We start from the raw sequence: 13313 nt of genomic DNA, 5'->3' as shown, positions 1-13313 counted from the left end.
AGCATTCAGCTGCTCGATTGAAGCGGTGTGCAAATCCATGCCCCATGTGACGGCGCTTTCTGGATAACAAAGCCAGATCTCGAAGGCAATGCTTACAATAGAGGAAGATTGCCCAATGAGCCAGTTGGTTCGACATAATTAACGTTGTTGCGCAAAGCGACGAAGGGACAGGACTTAAGCGGGCAAGGTGTCCTGCGTTGCTTTTATTGCTTAAGTCCTGTCCTTGCGTTGCATTGAGCAATGCTTAAGCTTACTGCATAGGCGAAAACCATTTTGCGAGCCTGAAACACGAAATAAACACATTGTTTTAAAAAATTAGGTATTCATATTCTGCGCACAGCGTCAGCTTCCTTGAAAGAACAGAAACAAACTTTGAAGGCACGCTTTAGTGGACTATATATAGTCGTCATATTTTGGACCCCACTCATTGCGAGTAAGAGGGTTTTGCATGGCCTTCGAGATCGTCGCTTGCAGTCACAGAAACGGAAGTTCACTTTCACTAACCTAAATTAATCTCAAAAGCTTAGTCTCTTCTGCCGCATGTACTTTTTCGGTATCGACCGAAGGAGCAAAGCACCAAAACAGAATTTGGAATTTGTGTAATGGCGTGCTGATTGCGCAAACAAACGCTGCTACAAAAAAAAGAAAGAAAAGGAAGAAAAATAGGGTGGAGGACAGACATTTGAAGCCATATTGCCCTTGGCAACGTCATAGAGGCGGTAGGAGTGCTGCGCTGTACGCCTCGTTCCAAAATCTGGCTAATTCAGAGCTCTCAGGCAGACATACTTCGTAAAGAATAATTAACTATAAGACATAGGCTACTCAGTACCAGGCTAGAAAATTCAAGAAATTGTATAACGTTTTAATTACTCGTTTGCGAGAACTGAATCTATTTATAGTGCGCCAATTACTAATGAATTAACTCGTTGCTTCCAAGTTTCAAGTTCTTGGTGAGTCGCGTGTTGCGAGAAAAAGGCTTCTGCGTTACGAAAATCAAATCGTATTATTCCAAAGTACACCTCAGTTTATTTATCCTAAAACAGCTTATTTATTCCAAACTAACCTGTGAACCATCATACACAGGAACATACTGCACAAATGTTATATTAGACGTTGTTCTTCTATTTTCGACGCACAAAATGACTTCGAAAAGGTTTCGCGCGTTGTCGTAGTTGCCAGAATGGCAGTATTCCGCATTTAAAAGATTTTGTAGCTGCTTACGCTTCGATTCTTTTCGCGGCATTGCGTAGCCAAGAGAAAAATTGTAAAAGTATATACGTGAGACTTACTTAAAATGAATTTACTTGGAAACTATGGAACTCACAGAGAACAGCAAAGTCCTGCCACACAGCTCAGTCCAATCAGGCCTTTGCTTTGTCTTCGGCAAACTTTCGTATAAATTATAAGATTGAAAGTTCGGAACAAGTGGCATTCACCTACATTGTCAGGCACCCTTTCTCGTGCCATTTTCTACGTTTTCTACGTTATCAAGGGTTTGGCGGAATGGCGGACGAATTGCATAAGCGGTGTAACTCTCAAGTGATATCGTGATGGAGTTAGAGCTCGTAGAAGGCTTTGGTTCATAAAGTAGGTTACACTAAAGAGCAGGCAGCTTCGCAAATTAGTACAATGAGGATGTAAAAATGTGTGGCCTGTTTTGAAGCTGACTTCGTTATGAAAGTTCTGCAATAATATCCCCCCCCCCCCGTCAGTGTATAACATATATGATCAATTTCTACCTATTTATTTATTTATTTATTTATTTATTTATTTATTTATTTATTTATTTATTTATTAGGTACACTTTCGTTACTCGAAGCGACCGTGAAGACGTGCTTGCCATATCAGATGTTCGTCAGCGGTTTAACATACGTGAACAACAAAACTCAATATCTATTACATCGGATGCATCTCAATATCCCTGACCTGAAATAGCAATTGAATCAGCATTACAACTAAAAGGCAGACATAAGGATGGAATATACGCAGCTCAATTAAAGCGAATTCATTTATTCACTGTTACTTAATCTACTGAGTTGCTTGTCGGCGCTGTATAAATGTGAGGTTTTCTTAAAAATGTAACATTTCAACTATCACGCGCAAATTTTTCCGGATCCTCATTGTGTTGAAATGTACACCTACATTTTCAGGGCATTATCAGCTGCATGCATGGTGCATTAACGCCGCTGGTTCTTGTAGTTTTCTCGAGTACCACCTCATTTATTGTATCAATGGTGCTACCAGCCATGGAGTTTACCACGTCGTCACAGACGACGGGGCAGCTCTTTTTGGCCCAAGAGAAATTTACTTCGCGCCCATTAAGCGTAGAATATGCCGGCTCCGCGAAGATCGGAGTAAGAAGCCTCAGTGGCGGCTGTGGAAATTTGGCTTATCCGAATTGGCGATTGATATTGGAAGATTGATTGATTTATTTTATTTTGCCTACACGACGCGAAATCGCACGTGCTCAACCAGCCTGGCGTTGCACGCTCGTCATGAAATGTAAAATAGCATTCTTCAAAAAGTCGTTGGCTCCGTCGAAGTTTCCTTTTAAACCTTCTTTTTTTTTCCATTTAACAACGTTCTAGACCGCAGCACTTTAACAGACAGGCATTAGGCGTGCAATTCTGCAGAAACCGGGTTCATCGGGGCGTTGGCTTCTCGTACTGTGTCTCCTCTTTCTACCATACCATCTCCCTTCTGAGTTATTGCACGTGAGTATGAAAGTTACCGCAGCAGCTACTGCAATGGTTTGACAGGTATGGGAGGGAAGGGGGGGTGGGGGGAGGGCTAACGTGCATTCACGGCCAGGGCGTTCCAGAAAGCATTGTGACAACCACCACACAGCTCGATAGGGTCAATCACCCGCCTAGAGTCGCTCAACACAGCTGTAGCAGGAGCAGCATTCGTGGGAAAATGAAGGAAGAGGCAGAAACACGCTGGCTCCGTCTAAGCTGGATTTTAAACGCTCTTTAATTTTAACAGTGAGCAAAACTGCAGGAATTTGGCAGATGTGCGTGAAGAATCTTTCAGGTGCGATGACACATTGAAAGGTCAAAGGGGTCGTCACCACAGGTGTGCGTGTTTTTTAAATCTTTAAATGGTATCTGCTACAGTTGGGCTGCCATTAAGCCCAAAATTATTAATAGAAACATTTAATTTTTTTTTACTTTCCACATATATGGTATACAGATGTACGTGTTTTTTTAAATTCTTTAAATGGTATCAGTTACAGTTGGGCTGCAATTAAGCCAAAAATTATTAATAGAAACATCAATTTTTTTTTTTACTTTCCACAAATATGGTATAGAGATGTGCGTGTTTTTTTAATTCTTTAAATGGTATCAGTTACAGTTGGGCTGCCATTAAGCCCAAAATTATTAATAGAAACATTTAATTTTTTTTGCTTTCCACAAATATGGTATTCTTTTGTGAAAACGATTAAACGGAGAGAGTTCACATTTGGCTAAAGGATGGACAGTGGTACGCTACACAGAACTTGAACCATGTCGATTCATGTAGAAATAAAGGCAGAATTTTTTTTGTTAAGTCGTGCAAGAATTATTACGACAGGGTTTTTATTTTTTTGTAAAGCAAATAAGGCATGCTTGAGGAAAATAATTATAGTTCCAGATTTGTACAAGGCACTAACTCAAATGTTCGCAAAATTAATTCACAGCTAACCAGCTTGGCGCTGTAGCCTCATCACGAAATCTGTAATGGTATTCTCGAAAAAGGCGTTGCTTACCGAAATCGACTTTTATGTTTTGCTCTTCATTTAACAACGTTCGTAACAGCCAGAATTTGGCAGCCGGACGTAGGGTGCGTGCAGAATACTTCAGAAATGCTAAAACCATTACGAAATTTTTATTTCGCCGGGCACGCAAAGGAACGTATAAGCGGCGAGAATTTGGAGTGGCACCCTGTCGCGAGTGACGTCACGGCCAGGACGCCGCTCCCTCCGGCTAGCTCGGCTGCCGCGCGCGCTCGTTCTCTTCCTGTATGCTTGAGGTATGAGCGAATCGAGCCGTACTTATTGAAGGACAGTCGCCTTCTTTCTGCTGCCATGCATGAATCACAGTTCCTTCTTCTAAAGTTCGTGAGTCGAAAAAATTTGCAGCTTGGATATCGCAAGCTATGTAGTGTTGAAAGGGTTTACTGATATTGTAACGCATATATGCGCCATGTCCGTCCATAAATTTTGCGTAAAAAGAATATCTGCAAATTCAAGACGCGAAGCTGTGTATAATGCTTCGCTAAACACTTATTCCCTGAGTACTTAGCTATGAGAGACATTGCATTTTACATGGAAGAAAGATCTTGGTATTCGGTGTCAACATGTTATCCGTGTTAGAAAGACACTGCCCAGCGAAGCTGTCATCATGATTTTTATTACTCTGGTGAATTGTTGTAGTCAAATATGGCCACTTTATTAATGCGTAAAAGAAAAAGTTAGGTGCGCATTTCGTATGAAAATTTGCAGCTACTTTCACCGCTCTCTGAAACAGGTCCCCATAACACGAATTGCTCATGGCGACTAACACGACGGCGCGTCATATATAGTATCTACATATATAGTTAATTCATAAATACCATAGTAACAATCATCTAAAAGAAAAGTTTCGTGGTTAAGATCGAGAGCCAATCAATTGCAAGCCATGAAGTGTTTCATGGTGGCCCTCAAAAGCCTTTATCGGCAATATGACACACCCCTCACGCAACGGAAGCAACCGGCTGTCGTTATGGCGAGGCACGCATTGTTCGCGACTCCCATCAGTTTACTACAACTTAGAGTTAAAACCATGAATCAGTTTTTTACAGCGCCAATTTCGATGCCTAAAGTATACGCGAGGTACCACAGCGCAGCTTGGGCTGCCTAGAAAAGCAAAATTCAAACACCTTCTGCCGCACCATGTCTCGATTCAGCGTCGTTTAATTATACAAACGTAGAACTATTCACTTCGTGAGTACATAAAAGAGAACTTCGCAAACCTTCATAAGGAAGACACCACAAGCCTGACATATGTCGCTTGATTTTTCACCCTCCACACACAAATATAGCTTCAATATATCCCATACTACTTATGAATGGCGCTTCGGCTTCTTTGTAGCTAGTTGCAGCCATACGGTCCAAAAGGCATATTTCACTAAAAAAATTCGGCCAAGCAGCCTGTGCCAGTTCACCAAACAGATTCGTCATGTACATTCCTCAGGGGAGTTGAACGTGTATCATGGAAAAGGGAATATATATTGGTACATTCCTTTTCGTATCCTGCTAACAGCTGTAAACCTCAGTTAGCATTACTTGAAGTTACCGCCACTTAAGATAAACACGTGAAAAACCGCCTAATTTTTAGATGCAGTTAAAGAAGCTTGTGGTGATGGCAGAACCTGAACTGCAATGTTACTTAAGTCCTCCTGTTACTGCCGAGCGTACGTTTGTGTGAAGAGATGCAAAAATTCTAAATTATACCATGAATCACTCGTCGTGAGCAAACCTGTCTCAGCGGATTAAAATCAAGGTAACTCTTGTAGAATTCATATATAGCCAGCGTTTGTGCAACACTTGTGGCACCGCTCCAGGTATCGTATCATAACTGGATTCTTACAGGCTATGTTATTGCGGTTGTCGATCCGCGCGGTCTGCGCTCCTTCGGCTGGCACCATAGCGCTGCCTTTGAGAATTGTATTGTCGTCTAAGAAATAAGCTCTTTGGATAAATTTTCGCAAACGAAGACGTCGTAAAAATATATTTCAGACGACCGCCGTAAGTATACAAGCAGAGGGAACGAGAGCGAACAAACGAAAACACTGCAGAAGGCGCCCCGCCCGAACTGCAGCAGACAACAGGCGCTAGTCTGTGCCCTGACGTAACACGCTCGCAACGGCCCTGTAGTTCGTTCTCGGGGCTAATAGCTAACCCGCCTAGGGCTGTTCACAGACGACGGGACAGCTCTTTTTGGCCCAAGAGAAATTTACTTCCCGCCCATTAAGCGTAGAATATGCCGGCTTCTCGTATATCGGAGTAAGAAGCATCAGTGGCGGCTGCGGAAATTTGGCTTATCCGAATTGGCGATTGATATTGGAAGATTGATTGATTTATTTTATTTTGCCTACACGACGCGAAATCGCACGTGCTCAACCAGCCTGGCGTTGCACGCTCGTCATGAAATGTAAAATAGCATTCTTCAAAAAGTCGTTGGCTCCGTCGAAGTTTCCTTTTAAACCTTCTTTTTTTTCCCATTTAACAACGTTCTAAACCGCAGCACTTTAACAGACAGGCATTAGGCGTGCAAGTCTGCAGAAACCGGGTTCATCGGGGCGTTGGCTTCTCGTACTATGTCTCCTCTTTCTACCATACCATCTCCCTTCTGGGTTATTGCACGTGAGTATGAAAGTTACCGCAGCAGCTACTGCAATGGTTTGACAGGTATGGGAGGGAAGGGGGGGTGGGGGGAGGGCTAACGTGCATTCACGGCCAGGGCGTTCCAGAAAGCATTGTGACAACCACCACACAGCTCGATAGGGTCAATCACCCGCCTAGAGTCGCTCAACACAGCTGTAGCAGGAGCAGCATTCCTGGGAAAACGAAGGAAGAGGCAGAAACACGCTGGCTCCGTCTAAGCTGGATTTTAAACGCTCTTTAATTTTAACAGTGAGCAAAACTGCAGGAATTTGGCAGATGTGCGTGAAGAATCTTTCAGGTGCGATGACACTTTGAAAGGTCAAAGGGGTCGTCACCACAGGTGTGCGTGTTTTTTAAATCTTTAAATGGTATCTGCTACAGTTGGGCTGCCATTAAGCCCAAAATTATTAATAGAAACATTTAATTTTTTTTTACTTTCCACATATATGGTATACAGATGTACGTGTTTTTAAAATTCTTTAAATGGTATCAGTTACAGTTGGGCTGCAATTAAGCCAAAAATTATTAATAGAAACATGAATTTTTTTTTACTTTCCACAAATATGGTATAGAGATGTGCGTGTTTTTTTAATTCTTTAAATGGTATCAGTTACAGTTGGGCTGCCATTAAGAAGAAGAAGAAACTTTAATAAATAATAGTCCGGCAGTGCTTGCTGTGGTGGCCTCAGGTGACGGCTCGAAGTCCTTGGACTCGAGCGGCATCTTCGGCTTGCCGGACGGCCCAGAGCTGGTCTGCCAGCTCTGAACTTCTGATAGCCGCCTCCCAGCGGCGGCGACGCCTACGGAGAAGGTCCCCGGCGGCCCCCGCATCCGGGGCGGCGTCGGGAAGAAGCGAGCTCGAGCCTTCTCCCACCCTGGCAACGGCCGCGATTATGGACGCGTCGCTAACGGAGCTGGTCTGATTGCCGTTGTTGCCGGCACACTCCCAGAGCATGTGTCGCAGCGTTGCTCTCTGTCCGCATGTTTTACACGCGTCTGTTGAATATAAACGCGGATAGCAGTGGTGTAAGATAGCGGGGCTAGGGTAGGTGTGTGTTTGGAGCAAGCGTAACGTTACGGCCTCGTTCCTGTTCAATTTGTCGTGCGGTGGCGGGAATGTGCGTCTTTCGAGTCTGTAGTGTTGGGTGAGGTCTCTGAACGTGGTTAGGCGATCGCCCCACGCCCAGTGGGCTTCTTGTTGTGTTTCTGTTGTAGTGTCCCGATCCGGCAGATCCGATGCCCCGCTCTCGGGGGCGGAGGCGGCCACATAATCAGCGACGGCTCGGCGTGTGAGACCTCGAGCCGTGGCGTGGGCCGCCTCGTTGCCCGCGAGCGGAACATCGGTATGTGCCGGGGTCCAGAGGAGGAAGACCGTAGAATTTTGGCGTTGCGAGGGCGATGACGAGTCGCCGTCGTCAGAAATTTGGAGTATGCGGGCCGCTTCCCGCGAGACACGACCGCGCGCGAAGCCGCGGATTGCCGCCTGCGAGTCGCTGATCACGATCGCAGCGTTCGGCACCGCGACGAGAGCTAGGGCTATCGCGGCTTCTTCGGCCGCCTGCGTGTGTCCCGTGGTCACCGTGGCGCTCGCGAGGCACTTACCCGAGCGGTCTACAACCGCTATCGCGTGTGCGCTTCTCCCTCCTCCATATGGAGCCGCGTCTACGTATACCGCCTCGTTGCTGTTACCAAACTTCTTCTGTAGGTCGCTTGCTCGTTTGTTGCGTCTCCCGGTGTGGTGCGTAGGGTGCATGTTCTTGGGAAGCGGCGGGATGATCAGGCGGTCGCGAACAGAGGCGGGAACCGCCGTCTTTTCTCCATGCTGGGTGTGGTACGCGATGCTGAGCGACTCGAGGATGCATCGACCTGCCTTTGACCTCGATAATCGTTCGTATTGTGCAATGTCGTGCGCCTCGATTAACTCATTAAGGGAGTTGTGAACTCCGAGCTCTAGAAACTTGTCGGTGCTCGCGTTGAGTGGAACGCCGACCGCCCTCTTGAAAGCCTTTCGGATCATGCATTCGAGTTTGTTTTTTTCGGACCCGATCCACCTCAGGTAGGGGGCAACATACGTTATGCGGCTTATCGCGTACGCCTGCACGAGACGGATCGCGCACTCTTCACGCATACCATTGCGTCTGTTCGTGATGCGACGCAAGAGTCGGATGGTGTCATCTACCGAACGACGAAGTATTCGCACCGTCTCTCCGTTATGGCCGTTTGCCTGCAGGTGTAACCCTAGGATTCTAATTTTCTCTACGTGCGGTACGGGAGTACCATCTGCCAATGTGATGCGTATTTTGGAATAATCCCGTTCCTCTTCGAGCAAGGTTTTACGACCTCTCCTTGTGGGTTTGTAGAGTAAGAGTTCGGACTTGGTAGCCGAGCACTCGAGGCCCGTTCCACGCAAGTAATTCTGAACCGCATCTACTCCTGCCTGTAGCGTTCGCTCGACGTGACCGTCACATCCTCCACCATTGCTCTTTAATTTAGTTTTACTTGGTCTACCCGAGAAATTAACAGAAATAGAAGGATTATATCACAGTCTCTACGCGGATGACATCACCCTCTGGGTTCCCGGCTGCCATTAAGCCCAAAATTATTAATAGAAACATTTAATTTTTTTTTTACTTTCCACAAATATGGTATTCTTTTGTGAAAACGATTAAACGGAGAGAGTTCACATTTGGCTAAAGGATGGACAGTGGTACGCTACACAGAACTTGAACCATGTCGATTCATGTAGAAATAAAGGCAGAATTTTTTTTGTTAAGTCGTGCAAGAATTATTACGACAGGGTTTTTATTTTTTTGTAAAGCAAATAAGGCATGCTTGAGGAAAATAATTATAGTTCCAGATTTGTACAAGGCACTAACTCAAATGTTCGCAAAATTAATTCACAGCTAACCAGCTTGGCGCTGTAGCCTCATCACGAAATCTGTAATGGTATTCTCGAAAAAGGCGTTGCTTACCGAAATCGACTTTTATGTTTTGCTCTTCATTTAACAACGTTCGTAACAGCCAGAATTTGGCAGCCGGACGCAGGGTGCGCGCAGAATATTTCAGAAACCAAGTTTCATTTCGCCGGACACGCAATGGAACCTACAGCTAAACAGCCCGGCGCAGCACCCTCGTCATGAGGTGCACAACAGTATTCTCGAAAAAGGCGTTGGTCATCAAAATCGTCTTTTATATGTTGCTTCTCACTTACCAACGCCCACATCTGCTGGAATGTAACAATCCAATGAATTAAATGGCCTTAAATGATGACGTACTCGTCATCACACGGTTCTCATTTCGATATTGCTATTGCTTTTCTCACCGACGCTATGCGGAAATCCACAACAGGGCATTGGGCAATACAACAAAATCGTCACAAACGTCACAAATCGTCACAAACAGAAATGTCCGCATAGGACATTTCGGTTGCTGAATCGCATCCAACTTATTCATGCGAGCGTCTCCTATACAGGCATGGTCTAGATGTTGCCCTTACGCGAGAATACTTGCATCGAACAGCTCGGACTCAGCAGACTGTGACACATCTGATATATCTGCGATAGTGGAGTATATACATGTTGCCTGTACCAAGTAAAATCGAGAATGGCATACATTGACCTCTTCGTTGGAGCCACTTAATAACAAGGCCGTTGGGCGGGAATGTTTTAACATAGCAAGCTGGGCTAGTTGGTAACTGAACATATTCAGCGAAACCTGGACGAAGGACAGAAGGAAGTAAACGATACGCGCGCAGTATCTGCGCTAGTATCGTGCACTTCCTTTTTTCCTTTCTTTTTTCTCTTCCCCTTCCCTCTGACTAGAGTATAGAGGCTAGAATATCGATATTACTTCAGGCTCATATTGGCGTTTTCTCAATAAATTCTCATCCATCCCCACTTTGTATCCTCCGTTATATTTGATGTGTTTTAGAACAAAGCAATTGTCGTCGAAATCGTAGAAGTACTTTCCGTTCCTAGACGTGATAAGGTGGCTTTGTACTTGATTTAAGCACGTTGGCAGGCTAGTGGTTTGGATTCGTGATACCAAATGCAAGCGCAGCTGGACGTGGATTCAGAAAAAAAAGCACACAGTGTGTTTCTATCTCTGTTCGCGTCCGTTCGCGATTACACATAGTGTCATGAAGCCTTTGTACTATATTTTACTTTGCAAATTCCTGCTTATCAGTTAGCGGAAAGAATAAGGGAAACCTGGGCTGGATGATTTGTTTGTTACACCAAGCCAATGAAACAAACAATAAAGACTGAAAAGAAATAATATGAACTAATTGTCTTTTCGCGTAGCTCTTTCTACTCTTTTGGCTTTGGCGTGACTGCTGGCTGCCGGGTCTCTCAGTATCTCGGCGGATCTGGTCTTGCACAGTGGCTTGACGTGTCGCGCCGAGTGGGTCTTCTGCACTGACGACAGCGGCCTCTAAAACCGATTTTTTTTAACACGATGCTTTTTTTAAGCACTAAGGGAGAACAAAGCATCGGATCAACCACACTCATCGGATGGACATATTTAAATATATCTGCATGACGATTTCGCGGAAACCTGGCTTGATCTCCAACACAGAAAAAAGGTTGCTGAAAGACGAATGACGAATATGGAGAAAAAAGTTATTTAAGAAATATTTTGCTTCTTACACTAGTACATAAAGGGACTGCATAAAAATATCGTAAGACACACGACAACGTGCCACTCTTCCCTTTCCACGGCAGGGGTATTCACAACAAAATAACCCGCCGGAGAGGAGGTACGCAGGGCGCGCCGCACACGGCTACAATAGGCCGCACTGGTATAAAGTGCCAGCACGTTTAGCAGTCGAGTCAGTGAGGGTATGCTTCTTCTGTCATTTGTTTTTGCGTGCTTTGTGATTTCTTTGACCTGCGACTGACGGACCCAGTACATCGCCACTGACTTTCTACAAAGCATTGCAGGCCAGGTAAGCCACTGTTATAATCATTTGCAGTTTGTAAAATTTACAAATTTAGTATAAAATGATGAATATTAAAATTTAGCCCAGTTGTCCTGCAACACTTTGTTGCAAAGAAAGGTTATTCTCTGCAGACTGCTTTTGAGTTTCTCAGTTCTAATCCTTGGAAATTTGGTAAATAGATGCTGCCGCTGCCCGAATTTCGCTGCTCTGCTCTCGGTTTTTCCCATGATCAACTGCTTCGGCAGTCGAGTGCTTTTAGAGCGAAACTTTCTTTGTAGACCCTAACGGACTTTTTAGCTGCGGCTGAGTGCTCTTGTCCAACCAAATAATCCACAAAAAAAAAGATGGATAACGTGTTTGATAGAGGACTTGAACCTAGGTTCACCAGCAACGCAGCGCGATGCTCCAAAAATAAAGGGACACTAAAGGCAAATATTAAGTTAAACTAAAGTGATAGATTACTTCTCGGGAATCTCTAAGGCGTCAATATTATCTCGAACAGAGCCTTAATAATCGAGAAATTGAGGTAAATGCAGGATACGATTACAGACTCCTCCGCGACATTCAAGTACTTGCCCGATGACGAAAGCACTCAGTTAAATTCTGTCATTAGTACTCAACCACTCGTTGCACAAATCAACCTTGTATTGCATTATAAGGCGAAATACGTGCAGTACATCGAGGTACAGGCAACGCCGCGAATACGGTATGGAGCGAGCCATGCTTGGCCGGGTTCTTAATTGTTCTCAGTAGCATGCATTCCTATGCAGCTACGCTCAACAGGCTTATTTTAATACATCAGCATCAGAAGTATCAAAGTGAAGTAAAGTGTAGGTGCGAAAGTGAGGGGAAGCGGATCACGTGGAAGAGGTAGAGAGGGGATGCATGGATGGGAGTGCTTAGAAGGTCGCTTATATATATATATATATATATATATATATATATATATATATATATATATATACACACACCTGACTATATAAACCTGACTAAAACAGCACAAGGGAGCCAAGGCCCAGTCAGTCCTACCACATTTTGCCTTGGTTTCCCCTTTCCTTTGAAAGACATAAACATCAAATCAAATCAACGCACCATATTGTGCATTTTTCACTGAAACATCTTCTTATAAGTAATAATGTAATCTGCGTGCGGTGAATGACATCCTACTTACATATTTTGTTCCCCAGATGCCTGGAATTCGCTTCATGCAGTGCCACAAGTGTGGAAAGAGAAAGAACACGCTAAGGTCCTTGTTTCGCCACTTCCACGCTGAGCATGGGCACGAACAGAACTGGGTGTGTGGACTTGACGGATGCCTGAGGACATATAGACATTATGGAGCTTACAGAAAGCATGTTTCAAGGTACCATTCAGGTCTCCTCGAAGGTACTGAGGATATGGAAGAGCCACAAGGGACAAAAGAAGGTGTAGACAATGCGGAACATGACATTGAGGTGGTTCCTGGCAGCAGTGAGGGGGATGAACTATTCAGTGCAAACACAAGCTTTGCAGTGTCTGGAGAAAGAAGTTCAAGCTTGTCTACTGATCAGTGTCCAAACTTATTTAAACAGTTTGCGCATCTACAATTGAAATGGAAAGAGGGAAAGCGCCTACCGAATGCAACAATTCAAGAAATATCCGCGGATTTGGTGATGTACCTTCAGTCTTTCGTAGCACATTTTTTTACTGAGGCTCATGGTGGCTTCAAATTTGCCACATCATTCATTCAGAATGACTTAGCAAGGCTCATTAATGATCAGGAACGTGAAAAATATTGGAAGTTCTGCATGAACTTTGTAGAACCACAAACTATCTGTCTTGGTAGGGACATTAATAGGAAGAAAGAAGTGTTTACTTATGTTCCTGTACTGAAAGTATTAACGAACTTGCTCGAAAGTCCTCAAGCTGACGCAAGAATTAGGTCAAGAAATTCAGGAGATTATCTTGTTGACGTTTTTGATGGCAAAG

At 44.4% G+C, this 13313-nt stretch overlaps 1 protein-coding gene across 3 annotated transcripts in view; it reads left to right on the top strand.

Moving 5' to 3' along the window:
- The window catches only part of LOC139060893 (monoglyceride lipase-like), a 105828-nt gene that overhangs the window by 41395 nt on the left and 51120 nt on the right, over positions 1-13313 (top strand). The window lies entirely within an intron of this gene.

Source organism: Dermacentor albipictus, chromosome 6 (assembly GCF_038994185.2).
Source record: "Dermacentor albipictus isolate Rhodes 1998 colony chromosome 6, USDA_Dalb.pri_finalv2, whole genome shotgun sequence".
In the NCBI taxonomy this organism is placed as follows: domain Eukaryota; kingdom Metazoa; phylum Arthropoda; class Arachnida; order Ixodida; family Ixodidae; genus Dermacentor; species Dermacentor albipictus.
The sequence above is the reverse complement of the archived record's forward strand: the minus strand, read 5'-3'. Positions and strand labels throughout refer to the sequence as shown.